Source organism: Cupressus sempervirens, chromosome 5 (genome assembly GCF_028749045.1).
Source record: "Cupressus sempervirens isolate cs-2001-9-10 chromosome 5, ASM2874904v1, whole genome shotgun sequence".
Taxonomy (NCBI): Eukaryota; Viridiplantae; Streptophyta; class Pinopsida; order Cupressales; family Cupressaceae; genus Cupressus; species Cupressus sempervirens.
This window is the reverse complement of record NC_143122.1, coordinates 722,300,606-722,321,463: the sequence shown is the minus strand read 5'-3', so window position 1 is coordinate 722,321,463 and position 20,858 is coordinate 722,300,606. Positions and strand designations below refer to the sequence as shown.

The following is a 20,858-nucleotide window of genomic DNA, read 5'->3' as shown; positions in this document are numbered from 1 at the left end:
GATGTTTTCTGGGTTAACTTGTTTCTCTTCCTTGTGTGGATGGATTCAAATAAGCTCCAATGGTGCTTACAATAGGATGAGCTACACAGCTGGCATAAGATTTTGAAAGCAAATTTCTTTAGATGTGGGGTATTTCCACCTCAACTTTGCCACCAAGCAGCTGCAAATTAAAATATTAAGAAGCTAGAAAGGAAAGAGAAAAGTAAAAACATAATTTATCAAAAGGCAAAATTGCAAATTTTTTACCTATGGTTTGAGTGTCTCTTGCTCTCTTTGCCAACATTGAAGAGAATAATTTATGCTTTGAGTCCACATAGATTTGTTATTCGTTCACAACAAGGTCTATCTCTGCAACGTTGGTTATCATCCTCTTAATGCATACAGAAAGACCCTCCATGACCTCTCCATTAGGATCTGAATAAGAATTGTGAAACTTGAGACGAGGGTTGAGGAATTACCTTGCTGCATGAATGGGTTGTTGAAGCTAACTGTTCCACCTCCTATCAATAATTTCCCAAATTGGATCACATTTGAGTCTATCCCCTGTGTAGTAATTTTTTATAGGCTCTTTGGCCCAATCCATGACATTGTAAAGTTACCACATTTGGGTTCGATCCCAATCTACCAAGCCTAGAACTCTAACTAGGGGCTCAAACACCTACAATTGAAATTTGAAAAATAAAAAATAGCTTACAAAAAGATTAGTTAATGAAGCTAGTAAGTTACAAATTAATAATGAAAGACTTGAATCAAGAATAATTAAAAATTCAACTTTTGAGGTTAAAAACTCAACTTTTGAGGTTACCTTCACAATCTTTAGAAGCCTTTTGGAAAATAATGGTGTTAAAGATTATGTGCACGACAACCTCTCCTTCAACCTTTTTTGAATAAGTTGAGTCAAGCCATGTTTGACTCACAAACATTGTTTCAAAGAAGCCAATATACCAAAAATGCCTTGCAATGTCAAGAAAATCATTGCAATCCTTGTGACAATGGGTCTCACCAAATCTCTCCCATGAGTGTGCTCTCTCATCAAATGTAGAACGCGAGGGTGATTGTAAAAATGTTTTGTGATCCGTCTTGCATCTTCCACGATTGGAATTACCCAATCAAGTTTTCCCATGTACTCCAAAAGAAGGTCATGGACATGTGCTGAACAAGGTGTCCAAAAAAGAGCGGGGTGCCTTTCTTGGAGAATTCTATCTGGCATATTAGTATTGATAACCAATAATTAGTTTTCATATTTTTCCTCAAAACTAAATCAAATATCACTTATTAATATTTAATCACATGCAACATAAAATTACCTGCTGCTACATATGCTGCTGAATTATTTGTGATGATTTGCATCACATTCGCGACTCCCACCTCCATGAAAACATTATCCAACATTAGTACCAATGTTTGTGCATTTTTCACCTTGTTGGAGACATCATTTGATTTCCAAAACACCACATTGTCCTTGCAAGCAACCAACAAAAAATTTATTAATGGTCCTGTTCTTTCCATCTGTCCACCCATCAAAAAAAATGGTGCAACCAAATTTACTTCACTCTTTTTGTGGTCCTTCACCACTGCTCTTGCCCTATCAACTGCAATTACGAGCAACCTACAAAAACAAAGTGAAATCAAATCTTAATACACAATTTTGATTTAATCAACAAGAAAAAACAATTAAAACTAAAAAATGAAATTAAGTGGATTATGATTATTGACTAACCTCTCACCCTAATCCCTACGAGAATGGGCCTTGTACCCTTTTCTTGAAACTGTCATCTTACTCCGTTATGGAGCTCCCTTTTATCCCTCTCCCGTTGGTAGCCTACCTATTGATTTAGCTTTAGACCCAACCTTTAGCCTTAGACCCAATACTTAGCTGCGGTTTGCCTCCCACCCTGCTGCCCTTCCCACATTCAAGATGCCCTTACAATTCTACGGGCCGAGGAGTTTCAACCCCCAACCAATATGCCCTACCCCTACGGGGAAAGGGGGGGCTAGAGTTGCAAAGGTAGTTAACTATTCGGCTGCCCTTAGCCAATAGGGACTCTCAGCCACATGCAACGGGAGATTTTTGAAATACCAAAAATAAGCATATGGAATGCTTGTTTTCTCATGTGCTACCTTGTTCCATCCAGTGGTCTCTAATGATGGTTGTGCTCTAGGTGTGTTCTTGGGCACAAAATAAATGCCTATCCTTGATGCTGATGGTGGTGAAGAAGCAGACACTCTACTAGAGGAAGTAGAAGCAGTAAAAGAGAAGCCACTCTGTTTGTGGATACACAGGCCACGAAGAGAGCCCACTATGCTCTCAAGTGCTTCTTCTTCTGTAATGTCAATTGGAGCTCCTTGAATTTCAGCTATGACTGCCCTCACAACTAATCTTCTCCTCTCTTTTTGCAATTGTTCTCTTCATCTATTGCAAGTAGGGCATTAAAAAATCTTTTTATCTCTTCTATAGTTTTGTCACATTTATTTGTATCATGCTTTCTAATGGCTGCAAGGTGGTATTTGAGGCGGTTTATGACCCCTGATATTACATTCTCACATTTTATGCAAATCACCTTCCTAGGCTTATCCGATGCTTCATACACGTACCTCCATGCCTTATTTCTAGCATTCTTAGGACAAGTGCCTATGTATCTAGAAGGGCATGGTGTTAGTGGCCACTCTTCCTTCCATGCTGAATCAATGGTTAACTGCTGCCGTACACATTGGAATTGAAAAAAAACAATATTTTTTTGTTGTTAAACAATTAAATAAACTGTCTAAATTAGTTTCGATATTTTTAGACATCATTCAAAGTTAAAAACTAAACTAAACAATTTGCAATAAGATGTCTTTCACATCTGATAACACTTGTTTATGTTTCACTTCTTGTCTCAATTTTTCCTGTGCAACTTTCCTTTTTACCAATTCTCCATATTTCGTCATAGCATCAGTATCTAATTTTGTAGGATCACATACTGGAACTATGATTTCTTCATCTAATGTAATTTAATCCCTTGTGCTCCTTTTCTTTTTCTTCGTATCTTGGGATGTGATTGAACTTGTACTTAGGGATATCTTTGTTTGCACTGGAGCCTTCTACTCCTCAGATTTCTTCACTTGAAGGTTTTTCTTCCTTCATTTCATTGCCCTTTTGTTGCTCAAGGGTTGTGGTGCTAGCATCTTGTTCAATGTTTGCCTCCTGGTGAGGCTGTTCCTTGGTATGTTGCTCTAGAATTCCTTTTTCTTTCTCTTTACCTTGCTCTTTATCTTTCTTAGTGTTGTAAGTAGCTAAGCCTATGCCTGTAGTAGATGATTATGTCAGATTTGCATTTGCCTCATGTCTTGCTAAGATTACATGATTAACAACTCTTATAGCACCCTATGATGATGATGCACCGAGGAAGGTTTTGCAGCTAATCATGAAGAGCTTTCAGGGGTTACATGATGACAAAGGTCCTACCTTTGTTGAGGGTTAAGATTTTAGAAATTATGACAAGAGTCGGACCATTTGCCATTATGATTGAGCTTGGATGGCATTATCAAGTCAATGTGAGAGCTTGTATGCAAACCATTATGTCCTTAATCCTAGATGAGGATGATGATATTTGCAAGCACTTGCAATCGGTCTTGTTGGCTATTTGGAGGAAGGAACATATTGTATCACCTATTACTTATGAATTATGATAAAGGTTGGATGAACATAAAATTAAAATTGGAAGGAACAAATGATTGAAGATGAATTAATATCAATGGGCTTATAGGTTGCAGGACCTTTGGAAAAAGAGCAAGAACCAAATGAGAAGGAAGCATATTTGTTTCACATGCCAGTGAACTTGGACACCTAATCACAATTAAGGAGACAATAAGGAAGATAAGTCAACCAAAGAAGTTTGGACCAGTGTTGAAGAAGATAAAAATACAACAGTTTAGTTCCAACAAATTAACACAAAAGCTTGCAAGGAGATGGACTTAACAGTGGTTAAAGGTAAGGGATTATAACTATAAGCCTCCAAACTATAGAGTTGGCAGAGTAGAGGAACAAAAACATGATGGGTATGAGTCCAGTGGATGTGAGCATCAATCTTTATCAAAACAAAGTGGTACTTGTCAACTTGATTACATTGTGAGGAGTGCATATCATTTTTCTCTTAGTCCACAAGTTGATGATTTGAACATCTCAATGATGACACCTAAAAAGAAATTGAATGATTGGTATAAAGAGGATTACACTACATCATGGAATGAAATGTACTCTCCTTTGGGAAAAAGATTTGTAGCCCATATGTTTTTTAGATTGCATTTTCCGGATGACAGTTATGATGGGTGAGATGTAAAAATAAGGATGAGATGAAGGCTTTAGGTGATGGGAGCTATAGTTCTTCAAATTGGGTTTGGGATCTAGGTGTTTATAAGATCAGTGTTCTGTTTTTCATGGATCATGATGAGTTGATTTACAACTTAAGACAAACTGCTTTTATTTTCAGCGTGGTTTAGTGGATTGGTAAAGCAGTGTTTTTTTGATTTTCTTGGAATCCACGGATCTTATTGATGAATGAGTTGCATCTGAACATTTTGCTTCATGTTGGGTGGATATTTTGCACCCGATAGTTTGTATAGCTTCTGTTGCAAAACATGAGTACCAACAACAATGTGTGAGACAAAGTCTCTCCTACCTTAAAAGGGTAGGCGCCCCCTTCCCACTATTCCTTTGATCAACTCAAGGTAAGCAAAAAGCTTAGAGATACCTATTAGGGTGTTACCAATATTCTTTCCTCTTGTTTCAGGAAAGAATCCACTTACTTGTGGAGCGAGTAATGGGCAAGATGGATCTCTTTAACTATACTTCTATTTATGAGGCTGCCCAGACCATGCAGGATTTCAAGAAGAAGAATGAAGAGTAGCCCTCTTGTTCTGTCTTTTTGTGTTTTTGCTGTTTCTCTTTTGGCTTTTCGTTCTCGCTTTTGCTTAGTTATGTTAAAGACAGTTGGATCTGGCCTTTTTGTTGGTTGGGCCTCATGCTTATTATCAGCCATTAGATTCGTTTTTTTCTGGCTGGGCTTATTTGCTTATTATCAGCCTTGGTTTGTAGCTACTTTTGGGTTTCAGGGTCCCTATAAAACCTGTTTATCTTATCAAAAACTATACTTCTATCTAAAGGTTGGCAATAGTGATACCAATAAACTCACACCAACTCATAGGCTGATTGAAAGCATACCAACTTAGATCTATGCCTAGTTTTTCTACACTATAAGACTGGCTATGAAGATCACAACCTCCTATGTAATTCTTCGAAGATAAATCTCTACCACTGGGGCCACAAACTTCTAGAAGTAGATGATTTCTAAACTCTAAACCTATAAGCTACTTCAGTTCATAGACATGAAAGTAATTTAATTCAAATAACTCACATGAATATAAGATAGTGATGCAAACTACAATCACAACTTCTAGTTTTTATCACGATAGTTGCTTCCAGTCATAGCTTCGAAACAAATTGCTTCTCATATTCACTCTGCTCTTAATACACACAAGACTAACATGAACTACAAATAACAACACAAATTGGAGTGACAACTTCCAACTTGATCTACCACAATTGCTTCTGGGCATAGCTTTGAAACAAATTGCTCTTTATATTCACTTTTCTTTCGAATTTGTGTTACAAAATCCTAGTTGTGCTTGACCAAACTTGGCAGAGCTCTCTTGCATATTAAAAAGATGATTATTTATAATGAAGGACACTCCTTTATATAGGCAAAGGAGTGAGAGAGGAGGAGAAAAAGGTGGGAGAAACTCAATCACCTTGACTAAATCAAACTAAGAAAGAAGATTTATCGGATTACATGATTGAAGGTATGTGTAATCGGGTTACATGCAAATGGATTACACACAACCTATCTTCTGAATCTACAAAGCTAAGAACACTTAAAAAGAAAATGTTGAAAATGCTGAATCAATATTGAGTATTGTCAGTGAAAGTCTTGTACTTTGTAATGCAATCATGAAGAACCGAAGGATCTGGAATTCCCATGCTCCGTGCAATTGCATTCACCTTGATTGTCGTGGCATTGCATCTTTTGATAGCCTTTGATTCTCTTTGATGAATTGCTAGTTGTCATTCGAAAACTTGATGTAATCAAGCTTTTCCTCATTCCATAGTTGTTGTGAATTCTCCTTTGTTAGGTTTGCACATCTTGGAGTTTTTGACACATCTCAATGATGTCCAAATGTAAACTCAGAACAACTTTTCCATCCACATCTTTAACTGATTTGTTTATTTTTAAAAAAAGTTTTGGATCAGAATGCTTGGTGCATTCTCACACAAACTTAGGTTCCAAGGATGCCATTGGGAAAGTGAATACCAACTGAATTATTACTTCTTTTATTTGAAGCATATCTTCTTGACAGGATGTCTCTATCATTTGAAGGAATTCTAACTTATCTTGACTTGAAGAGTTCGCTGCAACATGAGAATTCTAAAGAGTGAAAACAACTTTCAATGAGATCGAATCAATGAGGGTTTTTGGATTTTGATCAACAATTGTGGATCTATGAGTGATAAGCATTCAAAGTATGATTTAGATACTTTTTGAACACTTAGGAAGGCTGGAAATGGTTCAAATAGTTTATATTTTGAGAAAGAATGGCTAAAACGGGTTTTTCAAGGTCAATTACATATGGGGCAAAATGTAGATTTTGGTCTTGAGTAGCTAAGAATGCAAGTAGATGTAATGGATAGAAGACTTTGTGTTTAAAAATGTGAGCTTTTCCTCAAAATCAGGATTTAGGAATGCATTTACATGTGAAAACTCACATTTTTTAACCTATTTAAATGTGTAGTCGGGTTTTAGAAGTTCGATTACATATTTGGGAAATGTGGACCTGGGCAAATTTGGAGATGGAATGAATATGAAGGCTGGAAACATGGAAAGATACTTGCATTCTTTGGGGGAAAACTTTAGCTTTTTCTTCACAAATTTGCTCTCTAAAGGCAACAAAAACAAACAAAAACAAACAAATCAACATATTTACAAGACAAGGAAAAGAAAGAAAAACATCTCTTGCTTTGACTCAACTTGATAAGTTTCGGCACTTCACTCTTGTATGCAAATTTGTTCTTCAATAAGAACCTTTGCATTTACAAAGAATGAGAGTTTTGAACTTATTTATTAACTTGGAACAAAAATCTAGGGCTGCAACTAAACAAATGGAAAACATAGAGCAAAATAATGTATCAAATAAGCAAAATTATTAAGAAATGCAAACAAAACCCAAATCTTGCACTTACTTGGAGAGCAAAGAGCAAAACTTGGAGCAAGAAAAAGTTGGAATGAAACTCTCTTCTTCGAAGTTGGGTTTTACAAATGTGTTTGCATGTGTAGATCAAATGCCTTAAAAAATTTCAAACTCCTGCCCTAATCATGCTTTCCAAGTGCAAATGCACGTGTTGAATAATGCAAATGTGTTTGCAAATGCCCTTTCAAATGCAGATCACACCTCTTCAAGTATTTTGCATTTTTGAAAAAGTCCCTTCAAAGGCAAATCAGAGTTTGTAGAGTCAAATTCTTGTGCATGAAAGTGCAGTAAATTTGTTTGTAAATGCCTCTCCCTTCAAACGCCTAAGGAAAATGAACATTGGAAAGTACTCACATGTTTGAAAATGGAGAGTTTGGGTAGATCGGGCTTTCCCAGCCTCTAAGCATGTAATTTTTCTGCCCAAAACGCCCAAATTGTGGTTTAGCAAAGGAAACACATATTTTAAAATATGCAAAAGAGTATTAGTCCCAACGTCCATGCAAAATTGCAGTTTGAATGGCCCATTACATGTTTAAAATATGATGCATTTGCTAAATAACATGCACTCATAAACTTTAATGCCCAAATGGAGAGAAAAAGATTTTGTTTAAATGTAAATTTGTGGAGAAAATCAGGCTTTACAAGCTCATTTACATATCTAAAATAACCTCTCCAATGCAAATCGTGGTTCAAAATACATGTTACATGTTGCATATTTGACTTCCTATGCAAATTGCGGTTTAGATGATGCTTTACATGTTTGAAAAACAAGAGCAAAAGGCAAATCATGGTTCATGAGATCATTTACGCGTTACATATTTGCCATCATAAGCAATTCATGGTTCATGAGATCATTTACATGTTACATATTTGCCTTCATAAGCAAATCGCTTTTCTTTGAGACATTTGCATGTTTCATTTTGCATGTAAGAAAGCAAATTGTGATTTACAAAATGAAATGCATGTTTGAAAAATGCATTTAAACTACCCAAACAACTTGTTTTGATGAGAAACGAGTAGTTTTGCAAGCCAAATTGTGGTTTAGGAAACCTTTTACACATTGCATATTCAAAAACATGTAACATGCAATATGTTATTGACCCAAAGAGGTGCAATTTGCTTTTTTTGTGTGGAAATACAAGAAAAAATGGGGGTTCGTGGATTCAATTACATGTGCACGAGACTTGCATAAATTAAAGTTTCTTTTTAGCACATGTTTAATTAATTCACTTAAGTGAATCTCACTTTATGGATTCCATTACATATTTATAGTAACATTTTTACATGGTATGTGTAAATAGGTTGATAAAGTAAAATTTTCACTTAAGTGATCTAAATTATAATATAAGGTGCAACTCAACATCAAAATAGATTATAAAGTGCATTTCATAACTTAAATCACTTAAGTTATACCTTATAATATCAAAAAGTGCAACTATATAACTAAAAAAATAACTTAAAGTGATTTTAAGTCATATATTTCAAAAAATGCAACATAAAATCAAGTTATAAGGTCCAATATTTAAAATATGCAATGGGGGTTCTAAACCCTTTTTACATTTGCACTTAAACCTTAATAAATTTTGACTAACAACTTCGATTAAGCCCCGAGATATCTCGAATGAGGGTGTGATTGAAAGCAAGAGATCAAAAGAAACAAATAGACAAAAGCAATCCAAACAAACACTCAAAAACGCAAAAAGGACTTTGAAGGCCTCAAAAATCAAGTATAGGCTAACAAAATAAAAAACCAAAAACACTTGATGAGAACCTTCTGTAAAAAGACTCATTATATGGATTGGAGATTATTGTTTGATCAATCTTGCCAATCAAATAGTGAGTTATCTTAGAGAAACATGAAACTTAATTGGAAAAGTTTTATTGTGTTGCCTCCATTTTTTGATGACAAAATGAAGGACAATAGTTCATAGTGTGGCAGTTCTTGATTTCAATTACTCTATAATGTGTCATAGAGCTACTTGTAGATTTATATGGGATGCTGGTATTGGTATGCATATTCATGATTGCTTGACAAACAATCTCTAAGGAGGGAGGATTATAATGTCCCCTTTTTGGAGATATTAGAAAATTAAATGTCAACTTTATTAAGTATTAAAATAACTAATTTGGAGCTTACTGAAAATTAATAAAGTCATTTTAATTGCAAAAGGGTTTTTCAAAAAGGACAAAAGAAAGAAGACGAGAGATAAGTAGAGGGAAAATGATGCAATGGAGCTTGGTATAGTGAGTCTTAGATGACTAACTAGCCCTTAAGATCCTCTTCATTGAAGGAATGCCCAAAACAGTGTGTTTAATCTTGTCAAAGTGCTCAAGCATCAATCAAAAGTGCTCAAATTAGAAGGTTAAGGCTATCAAAACCTATCTTCAAACAAGGAAATTCCAATCACAAGGAACTCTTGATACAAGACAACTTATCACAAATTGCCCAATAAGCACAAATTGACAATTTTTGACACAAGACTTCAAATCACACAAAAGGACTAGTGGTGACACAAGGTTGAACTTGTGGTCTATTTAGGTCCATTATAAGGTGGATTGAAGGTTAAAACCATACTGTGCAACATTCAAGCAATAGTTGCTTCACAAATCCACTCTTTAGGCTTGTAGCCCTTTTTCTTGAAAATGAGACTTAACTTCAGCAATCTCCACATAACCCCATAAATAAGTCATAGATTTAAGCCGATAGGCTTTTATGTGGGAGCTTTGCTCCCAAAAAAAATAAATTCGACGGAAAAGTTGTTAGCCCAATGGTTTTTCTATTTTACGACAGCTTTTCTGTTAAACATCATTTTTCAGAATTTTTCTAAAAACAACAGTTTCTATTATTTTCTTTCAAATAAGTATCCTTTTTATATAAACTTTCTATTTTTCTATTAAGTTATCTAATTTTATTTCAACTTGCTAATTCTTTGATGTCTTCTATTAAATTCTATAAATGATCATCCATAGCCTTCAACTTTGTTCTTGAGAGCAATACCGTTTTCCCACCCAATTTCTTATTGACATGGTTTTTTTAATCATTTCTATTTTTTTAAATCTATAAATGATCATCTATAGCCTTCGACTTTGTTCTTGAGAGCAACACCGTTTTCCCACCCAACATCTTATTGACATGGTTTTTTTAATCATTTCTATTTTTAAAATTTTTTTTTGGATGGTAAGTGGAAAACAATTCCACCCATGAGTCTTCTAGTGGGTGCAGATTTTTCACAGTTTAAAACTCTGTGTTTGGCACCTATTTTAGCTTGCCTATAACCATATCATTTTACATTTTATGGGTAGATTAGTTTTATAGGGATTCAAGAATTGTCTAATGCACATTACCAATTGTTTATTTTAATTCCACCTAATTAAATAGAAATGTCAAACTTGTACAAAAGGTCAGATAGCATGTTAATTTTATTTCCTTGTTCTCATTGTTTTAAAATATGTCTCATTACTTTTAGTTTGTATGGTATTGGTGGGTGATTTTTGACTTTCTTCAAATTACGATTTTATCTTTCTTAAAATAAAAAATCTTTTAGAAATCATTCTTATTTTTAAACTCAATTCTAATTTTCTTAAATTGAAATTTAATTATACAATACAAAATATTTCAAGATGTTTATCTAATTTTTATTTCTATTTAGATTACTTCTTATATATTTGTTATTAATCTTGTTTCTTATCATTATGATTTTATCTTTCTTAAAATAAAAAATCTTTTAGAAATCTTTTTTTTTTAACTCAATTCTATTTTTCTTAAATTGAAATTTTAAATTAGAATACAAAATATTTCAAGATGTTTATCTAATTTTTGTTTCTATTTAGATTAATTTTTATAGATTTGTTATTAATCTTGTTCGTTGGCACAAAAGTGTTTTAAAAAAATGAAATCAGAATAAAATTTTTATTAACATTAATATGTATTCTTAAATAGATAAATTCTAAAGAAAAAAACTTAAATATTTTTTATTTTAATATACATAGAATCTTAAAATAAAATTTCCTCCAGACATTATTCTTATTTTTGAACTCAATTCTACTTTTTTTGAACTTGAAACTTAAAATTACAATACAAAATATTTCAAGATGTTTATCTAATTTTTATTTCTATTTAGATTACTTTTTATATATTTGTTATTACTCTAGTTTCTTATCATTATGATTTTTTATCTTTCTTAAAATAAAAAATCTTTTAGAAATCATTATTATTATTTTTAACTCAATTTTGTTTTTCTTAAATTGAAATTTAAAATTAGAATACAAAATATTTCAAGATGTTTATCTAATTTCTGTTTCTATTTAGATTATTTTTTATATATTTGTTATTAATCTTGTTCGTTGGCACAAAAGCGTTTTAGAAAACGAAATCAGAATAAAAAAATTATTAACATTAATATGTATTCTTTAATATATAAATTCTAAAGAAAAAAAACATAAATAAATTCTTTTTTAATATACATAAAATCTTAAAATAAATTTTTATTTAGAAATCATTCTTATTGTTGTACTCAATTCTACTTTTTCTTAACTTTAAATTTAAAATTAGAATACAAAATATTTCAAGATGTTTATTGAATTTTTATTTCTATTTAGATTACATTTTATATATTTGAAAGTTTATCTTATCTTGGCTTTTAGTCTTTATTTTTTAAAACCATTCTGGTAGGTAATAACTTTATCTTTTAGCTTCTAAATTCAAAATTTTCAACTTCTCACCGTGTATTCATAGCTATGATAGCATATTAATTGCTCCTAATTTAAAACACATAATTAAAATTTCTATCAATACTAAATATCATGGCTGTATTATTCTATAATTGTAAGTTAATGCCGACTTTGTTGCATTACACATTATCATATTCTTTCCAAAATACCTCCTATCGGCTAATTGTTACACATACATAAACGTGCAATTGATAGTCAAATACCCTTTTGGGGTTTACTAAACATGCCAAAGAACCAAGATTGGATGGTGTAAACAAATTAGGTTTTCCCTAACTTCTTCTCTAGGCAATTAGCACTAGTCTCCGAATACAAAGGAGGTACACCTTTCCAATGCCCAAACGTCAATCTAGCTATTGGATCATGAAGGGGCATACAAAAACAAGTTGCAAACCTGATTTCAGACCTTGATGACAACTTTGGAGTGAGTTATGGGAGATGCTGATCAACGCTATAAGCATGCACATGGGACTTGCATGCCTAGGGCATCAAATTTCTCCTTGTTACCTGCATATTAAAATATGAGACCAAGGTCATCTTAATATACATAGTCAGCACTTGGATTTCATTAGAGGCAATTAAATTCCCATGGTGAAATCCCAAGATATGGCAAATTTTGATTGGAACCCTAGGTATGACAACTTTTACAAACAACTTCTACAAAAACTTCAATATCTTGAGTTAGGAGATTGATCAGGACTTCAAACCAAATGCATTTGAAAGGTATTTCATTTAGCAATCCAAAAATGCAGATTGATACTCCTAGTGTGTTCGTACACGTCCGTACAACCTGTTGCAGCATGGAAATGGCAAGAAATATGAGTTATTTTATTCATTCAAAAGCAAAAGTACATCATGTTGTCCTACCACCCGCCTGTAAGGGCTTTTTAGGCATCCCCAACGGTCACAACAGCTTTTCAAACCAAATTTGGCTGTTGGGGAGTCATTTTACAAAATATGCAACTTTTTGCTAAAATTTGCTTGACAACTTTTTAGCAATATTTGCAATTTGTGCAACTTTTGCTATTTTTGATCAAAACATGATCAAACATCAACGAAATGATCCAACTTGGACCAAAACATGCTAAAACATGAAAATATCAATTTATCCTAAGATTCTAGGCTATTTGGACACCTTTGACCATAGTTGACCAAGGGCTTATAATTATGCCAATCTTTGAACTAGGCCGTACAAGTAGGTCCATATGTATAGCCACTATTTCTAACCTATCCTATAGGTTCTTAGGACTTTGAAGATTTCCTTGAAATGTATCAAGACTCTTCATTTGTTGAGGGTGCTCCTGCACCAGAAAATGAATGGTCATTGCATTGGGCTTTAAAAGAGGAATGATATGTTCATTTCAGCATGCTTGGTTATGCTGAGTTTTGTTGATGTTGGTTTTGTACCACTACATAATATATAGCAATTGAACACTTGATATGGGATATCAAACACACAATTCCTCTCCTGAAAAGTTAATACTCATGAAGAGATGAGAAAAACTCCAATGTTCCTTACACCTGTAGATACTAACTCAGTTATCAATGTGATTTGCTGGTAATCACGTAGGCGGTCTCACGTTGTTCATTCAAGGATGACTTGGGTTTTGAGATGATGGTGATGTGAAATATACGAGTGCCAGATAATGTTGATGGTGGTAATGGTGGGGGTGTGTTTACCAATAATGCTTCTTCTTACTTCCTTCCTCAAAACTCCAAATACTAAACTACTCATTGCTCTACTCCTATGAATGGAAAGATTAGCAAATGGACAGGGATCGAATTTAATGAAAGCTAACTAGCGGCTCTACCTCCATAGATGCAATGATTCAAGGGAAAGTGACTGGATTACCACGTAAGGCTTCCTAACCAGCCACTAGGAGGCTAGTGGCCTAGTTTATAGATCCCTATCAAACATCCACTAATATCACCATGCAACTATCCATCTACTTTTACTCTTACTTAACAACTTCAAAGGAAATCTAACTATAACTATTTGGAAGTAGAAACCATGCAATAACACCAAATGTTCTTAATCACCATGCAAGTCACAACAACGATAAAGAGAGGCAATTTTGGTATTATCTTAGCAACAATTTTCTCCGATCCTTTACAAATGAGAGCAAATGGCCTTATATAGAGGCCAAAATTACAACCAACGACAGAGATTAAGAAGCAAAACCAACGATCCAGATTGGATCCTGGAAACCCTAATTAGGGTTGCCACACCATCGGCCAATGAGAAGACACCACCTCATCAATGGACCAATAAAAAAAAGGAAAAGTGGCAACCAATGAGAAGGCACCAAAATGGTAGCCAATCAGAATTAGACACTTATCCTACCCAAGAAGAAGGAGAATTTGCCACTTGGGCTTATATCAAATGGTCTTCTAATATAGTTCTACCCCTTTCTTTCATCTTTTTAGCCAAAGTAATGAACTTGGCTAGCGTGTCATTGACTTCCTTCATGGGAGGGCAAAGTGTATGCTTCATCTTGAGCTTAGTTGAATTCATCATTTTGCTTGCTGCTTGTAGTGTCTTCTCATGATCTTTCTCATATTCTTTTGCATATTCGATAAAGACATTGAGGGAGGCAAGGGTGCCCAATTTTTTTGTCTTGATGGCAACCTTCCCCAACTCATCTAATCTTGATCCAAATTCTATCTCATTGACGTTCTCCTCTTTGATATCTTCAAAATCAAGCGCAACCCCAACATCGCTCATCATGGTTGAAATGGAAGTGTCAACACCTGGGCTATGCTGTGCAATCTTGTTTCGTACCTCTTGAAGTATTCTCAATTTGATAGTCAAGGCAAACAAACCAAGACTCCACCATACTCAATCTTCCTTCATCTACCAGCTTGGCTCTTTCCAAATATTTCTTTTGTAGCTTGATAAATGCCTGTAGCCTGGGAATGGCTAAGTCCTTGATTGGAAGGAAATCCTTCCACTCACCTTCAAATGTTCTGAATTTATCTCTAATAGCCACCAATGACTTGAATGTCGAGATAAAGGAAGGCAAGAAATTTCGACCATCTTGAATTGTATCATGGATCCAATCCTTGACTTCACGCAGCTGAGCCAATATCTCTTCTGTGATGCTCCCACTGTCTTGAGGAAGTGCTGCCTGGTGCAACTGTTGGATAGGTTGGCAATCTCTCCAATATCTTTTTTCGGCCTCCAATTCCACAATCTTTTCATTTGCCTTCCTCAACCTTTCTCTGATTGAAACCATGCCTTCCTGAATCTCCTCACATTCCATGTTATCCGCGATTCTTCCCAAGTTATGCTCAACTATCTCATATTCCTGAGCTATAATCTCATTGAATGCCTTGCTAACCGTTGGTATAGCAATCTGAACTTTTCGGTGACCATCATTGTCGCTTCTGATTACCTTTGCCACCGTTTTTGCAATTTGTTTCTGGTTCTCACTATCACCCTTTTCTAGTAATCCTTGGATATCTTCAACTGTTCAGACAGTCACCACCTCGCCTCTTGGCATAAGCATTTGCCTCGACCATAGTGGTGCAGTGCATCTCTCCAAATCTGGATTCGGTTTGACTAGCAAAGCATCACCAACGGTCTCGGGCATCTGGCCTATTTCCTCAATATCAATTGGCCTATCCTTTTCTTCACTAGTGATTGTCACATCATCTCCATGTTGGTTCTTCGAGAGAGGGGAGTACTCAGTACTGTCATTGTAACCACTTGATTCTGAATCAAAGCTCACCTTTACCGCGGCCCTTTGTCCACTCGTATTATCTTCTTGGCTTCTAGCCTCAATTATGCCGTCCCTTGATAATGCTGCATTCTGTTTCTTCGCTAGAGGTTCCTAATGTTCTTTACTTTTCTCAACCTCCAAACCTCTCTTCTTGCTCTTAACTGTTCTTTGCTACTCACTACTGCCCTCACCTTTTTGTTTGACTGACTCTGCTCGACCTTCCATTGGTTTCATTTTCTCATAAGGTGTACCCTCTGACTTTGTAATTTCCTTAACTTCTCATTGTACCATGATTCGGTATGCCGATCAACTGTCCTTGTGATTGCTTCCAAGGAAGGATCCTGATGATCATCCCAATCCACTGGATTCAACTCCGTTCCATCCATTGTATCATAATCTTCTCTTAGCACATTTTCATCAACTTCTAGTTGATCGGGAATATCAAGGCCTCTCCATCTGATTGCCCTCTCCATCTGGTTTCTTGCACCTCTCAACTCTTTTTCCTCTGCAGGTTGGCTTGGTTGTCTTTTGGGTTCCTTTATTTGGTAGTTGTCCTCGTTTTGTGTGCTTTCTTCCTCCTCTCCCCCCAACCCCCTACCTTTTATTTGAAGTCTGGTTTGCTAACTTTCTCTTTTATCCTTCTCTTCTATTGTATGCATCCTGATGATGGATCACGGAGTGTGATCCAAAATGTTGATGTAAAAAATTGGTCACACAATCAAATCCAGATAGCAAATCTCAACCTTGAGAAAGCTAGCTTCCTCACATGAAAGTCATGTTGTGCATTGGCCCAAAAATCTTCTATAGTAGGAATATGTTTGAATGTATTTCCGTGAGATGCCTTGATAAGACCATTAGGATCAAATCCTTTCCTTGCTCTATACCATGCTAGATGATACCATTCTAATTCTTTCTCCACAGCTTCAAAGGCGACAGGATTGGGGCAACTATCATTGCCAATTCCAAATGAGAAGGTAATCCCTGTCTCACCTTTAAGTTTCATCATTTTGTCATAGTGCTCAAGTTGCCTAGCCAACTCCATCAAAACTACCTTGTCGGGTGGGTACCTTGGAAGTCTCTTGGGACAAATTGTGCTTCCTGCTACTCTAATATAAGTGAATTATGGAAATTGGATGAACCAACTCCCATACTTCTTAATTTTGCTTTTGCTTTCGATAAGAGCCTCTTAGCAGGTGTCCCTTGCAATATCCTTACCGTCTTCATGGCAAAGGCATCATAAAACATCTTATAGTCTTTGCTGTTTTGCAAATGAAGCTGTGGATAGCACTCATGCACCAAATATTGCCCTGGCCTATTGCCAATCACTCCTAAGGCCTTAAGTCTAGGATTTTCATATAGTCTCACAGTCAGATAGAAAAGACAGGTTCCCATATAGAATTGATTTTGATTTTGCACGGTCCTAAGTTGCAACTCCAAATTTTCACTTATAATCCTAGCCCAATCAAACCTTCTCTTTCCATTTTCAATTTCATTAATAAAGTAGATCCAGTTCTCGAATTGCATACCTTGAGCTAATCCCATGATTCGGCTGAGGAGCACAATGAGATTTCCATACTTTGATTTAAAATTTGACATGGTGAGCCTTGATGATCTAGTAACTCCCTTCTTGCCTTCGTGTAACCAATTTTGCTTTAGGTGAATGAAGAAAGCCTCCTGATTTTCCTGAAATAACTTGGCTGCTTGATCCATCATTACCACTGTCATGCTTTTATATTGGGGAATATTAAATGCTTCTTCAATCACTTGTCCGCCGATGTTGGCCAACACTCTTTGTTCTTTATCAAAAATGATGGACTTAGTAACAATATCAAACTGGGATGCACACTCCATTACCAATTCTGGACAAGGCAAGGTAGGGGGAAAGCTGTCGTGTGTACAATTCCGCTTTTGTAGATCTTGTTTGCCATGGGGGATTTTCCTTCCTTCAATCTGTCCTTTAATTGTATCATGTTCAGTGTATCGATATTGGTAGCACTTATTCGCCTCACTTTCGAGAAGAAGGTGGTCTTAGGCATCATGTCTTCCTTGTCCTTTTTGGTATTCGTTCCCTTTGGGTTCTTGCTTACACTAACATCTACCATCCTAACACTTATTTCTGCCCCTTCGTTCTAAATGATATGGACTACACTTATCAGTCTCCAACCTTCTTTCTATTGATGGAATCTAGCTTATTTCTGCCTCACCAAGTCCTATCTTTACTCTTATCATTCTCCAACTTCAATCTAGGGGTGGGACTACCACTTATTTCTGCCTCTTTGTTACCTTAGGATGGACTACATTTATATCTCCCAACTTCAACCTACGGTGGTCTAGCTTATTTTTGCCTCGCCAAGTGTCCTATCATGAAATCTACACTTATCTCTCCAAACTTCAACCTATCAATGGGATGATGAAGTGGTGGATGATGAATGCAAGAAGAATATGAGAGAAACGAAACCAAGTGAGAACAAGGAGTAGAATCCGCTTTTGAACCAATCTTCACCTCTAAAATGAGTAGAATTCTACCTTAATTTTGTCTTTTACCAATAACGGGCCTTCTTCAAATTCGGATCAGATTTCGGAAATTTCGACCTTCCTTGCAAATAATAATGCCCTAGCAAAAATCATAATTTTGACTTCCTTGAAATTGCCCACATTTGTCAAAATCAAACCTTTGGATCACATAGCCTCTTCACCAAGAAAAATCGCCCAAATCTCGAAATTGAAATCTCAGCCTTTGGAAAGAAAATCAGACCTCAACAAAAATTGCCTAAGCAAGAAAAAATTAGATCTGCCCCAAAATCTGACCTAGCGCATAAATTTGCCCAAGATAGAAGAAGAAAATGCTGCTAAGCAAGGAAAAATCTGCCCAAAAAATCGCTTAAATCTGCAAGCTGCTCTCCTAGAGAAAAATCACCCAACACATGAGGGCCCCTCTTATACCAAAATTTCCTTGTCCCTCCAAGCTGGCCGACTTGCCTTGGAGGACAGAAAAATTAAATTAGTGCCTTTATTAATGGCCTAGATTTAAATGCCATGTTAAAATTACGTAACGCATAGCGAAATTAGCTCATTTAATTGTTGGCTGTGATCAAAAATTGCAAAATAAAACAAGAAAAGCTTAGGAGATGCCAAAATTTTCATTTAAAAACGTTTTAGCAATTAAACTATCATTAAAATCGGATTTAGCAAGCTAAAATCAATTTTAATTTTAATTTACCAACTTCTTTCAACATTTAAAATCTTCTAGGCAATATTTCAACCAATTTAATGAGATTTTTTCAATTTAATCCACTTTCAATTTTGCAATGCAATTTTAATTTTTAACCAAAATAAATCATTTCTCTGGCATTCAAAATGGATTTTCCAATTTCAATTTCACTATCAAAAATTTCTTTTCCACCCGAAAAATTCAAGATTTTCCAAAACAATTAAGTCTAAATTTTTTCTTCATTTTGAAAATGTTCAAGATTATACAATTATTTCAAATTTTCAAAATCCGTCTTAGTCCAAAAATTTGCAAATTTATCTTGCCGAATATTGTTCTAACGATCGAAAAATGTTGTTTTTGAAATTTGTTTGGCCTAAGGATAAAATTAAATGTTCCGGGAAATCAAGTTAACACCGGGTGAAAAAAATAAAACATCCAACTAGATCCCTCCTGGCCTGAAGGCGTCCAAGGTGTAAATATTTTTTTCAAATCGAAAACCTTTGGACAACTCCGAAAAATTTGCTAAGGTAATCGAAAAAATTCCAAAAATCCGCAAAAATTGCCAAGGCTTGCCCGAAAAAGGCAGTCCCCAAAAATTTTGGGGCGATGGTGTGAGAACCTCACAACAACTTTTTTGTTTGGTTTCTCTTGAAGAATTCATGGAAGCTTTGGCTTCCAGTAGGTCTAGGGACGAAAACCCTCAAGCTTTGAGGCAGTGGATTGAAACCCATTATTAGTTGGAGATGTCACTTATTTGTCTCACTTGTGCTTCAAATTTGTACTTATAGTTATCCAAATCTAACTGCAAGTTCTGTTGCTGCGATTTGGATATTTTGTTGTTGTTCTATTCAGATCTAAATGCAACATTCATATCTTATTTTTGAAGCTCTATTTCAGCTGCGTTTTAATAATTTTTTAGTATAATATGGTGGATAAATTGAAATCAATTGTATGCAATTATTGGTTCAATTTCTATGGTAAAAAAAATCTGGAATTAATATCATTGCTAACTCATTTTGGAGGTTAGTTCATGGCATTCTTGTGCTTGATTGTAACTTTTTTTTGGAGGCTCTTTTGGTAGGAGATAGCATTTTGTAACTCATTACAGACATGTTTGGCAGTATTACACCTATGGAGATCATTTAAGCTAAGCAAGTTTTCCTTCTCAAATTCTGTATGTTGTGTGTGTTTAAGTGATGAGTGCAATTTCTAGTGAAGCACCTCATCCTTGTTATTGTGTTTCATTAGTAGCACCTTTTATACAAAAATATATGTATGTCTGCAGGTTGTAAGTTTTATTAGTGATGCAAATAATTTCAAGATGTGAAGAAATTACAATTTTTCCTGCTAGGATTGTGAGTATCATAGCCTTCTTATTAAATCTTGATGCAAAAGAATATGAATCTCTGAGTTGTGCATGTGAAAGCTTTGTTGTCAATCAAACTTTGTGTAAAGTCAATTGTGCAAGTCTTAGACAATCATTTTTGGTGCATCGACCTTAGGAAGTAGTTTCATTTTCATGTTTCTTTCTTCCCCTCTCTGTTGCAAAGCATCAGTTTAGTTAGGTTTAGGTGAACACCATAAGAGCTAGCTTAATCTTTAGGTTAGCTTCCGTCTTCTGAACCCCCAGTCAGGGAGGCTTTCCAATGTTTTACCTATAGGTTGACTTTACTCAGCAGGGGTACGCTATTGGGTGATAATAGGTAGACACTATTGGGTGATAATAGGTAGATATTACATTCTAATTAATGGTAGTCTGATTACAATGGACTGAAAAGGCCATTACTGATATCTTCATGTAATACTATTTCTAAAGTCATCCTAAAGTTTACAGTAGACTGAATTCTATCCATACTGTCTGAATGTAAATTTCAGGGCCATAATATATTCCATTCTTTACATTCTCAAGAGTC

General features: G+C 35.1%; 1 protein-coding gene across 2 annotated transcripts in view; it reads left to right on the top strand.

Annotated features, from left to right (window-relative positions):
- Positions 1–20,858, top strand: part of LOC149558024 (putative monogalactosyldiacylglycerol synthase, chloroplastic) — a 160,262-nt gene that overhangs the window by 15,610 nt on the left and 123,794 nt on the right. The window lies entirely within an intron of this gene.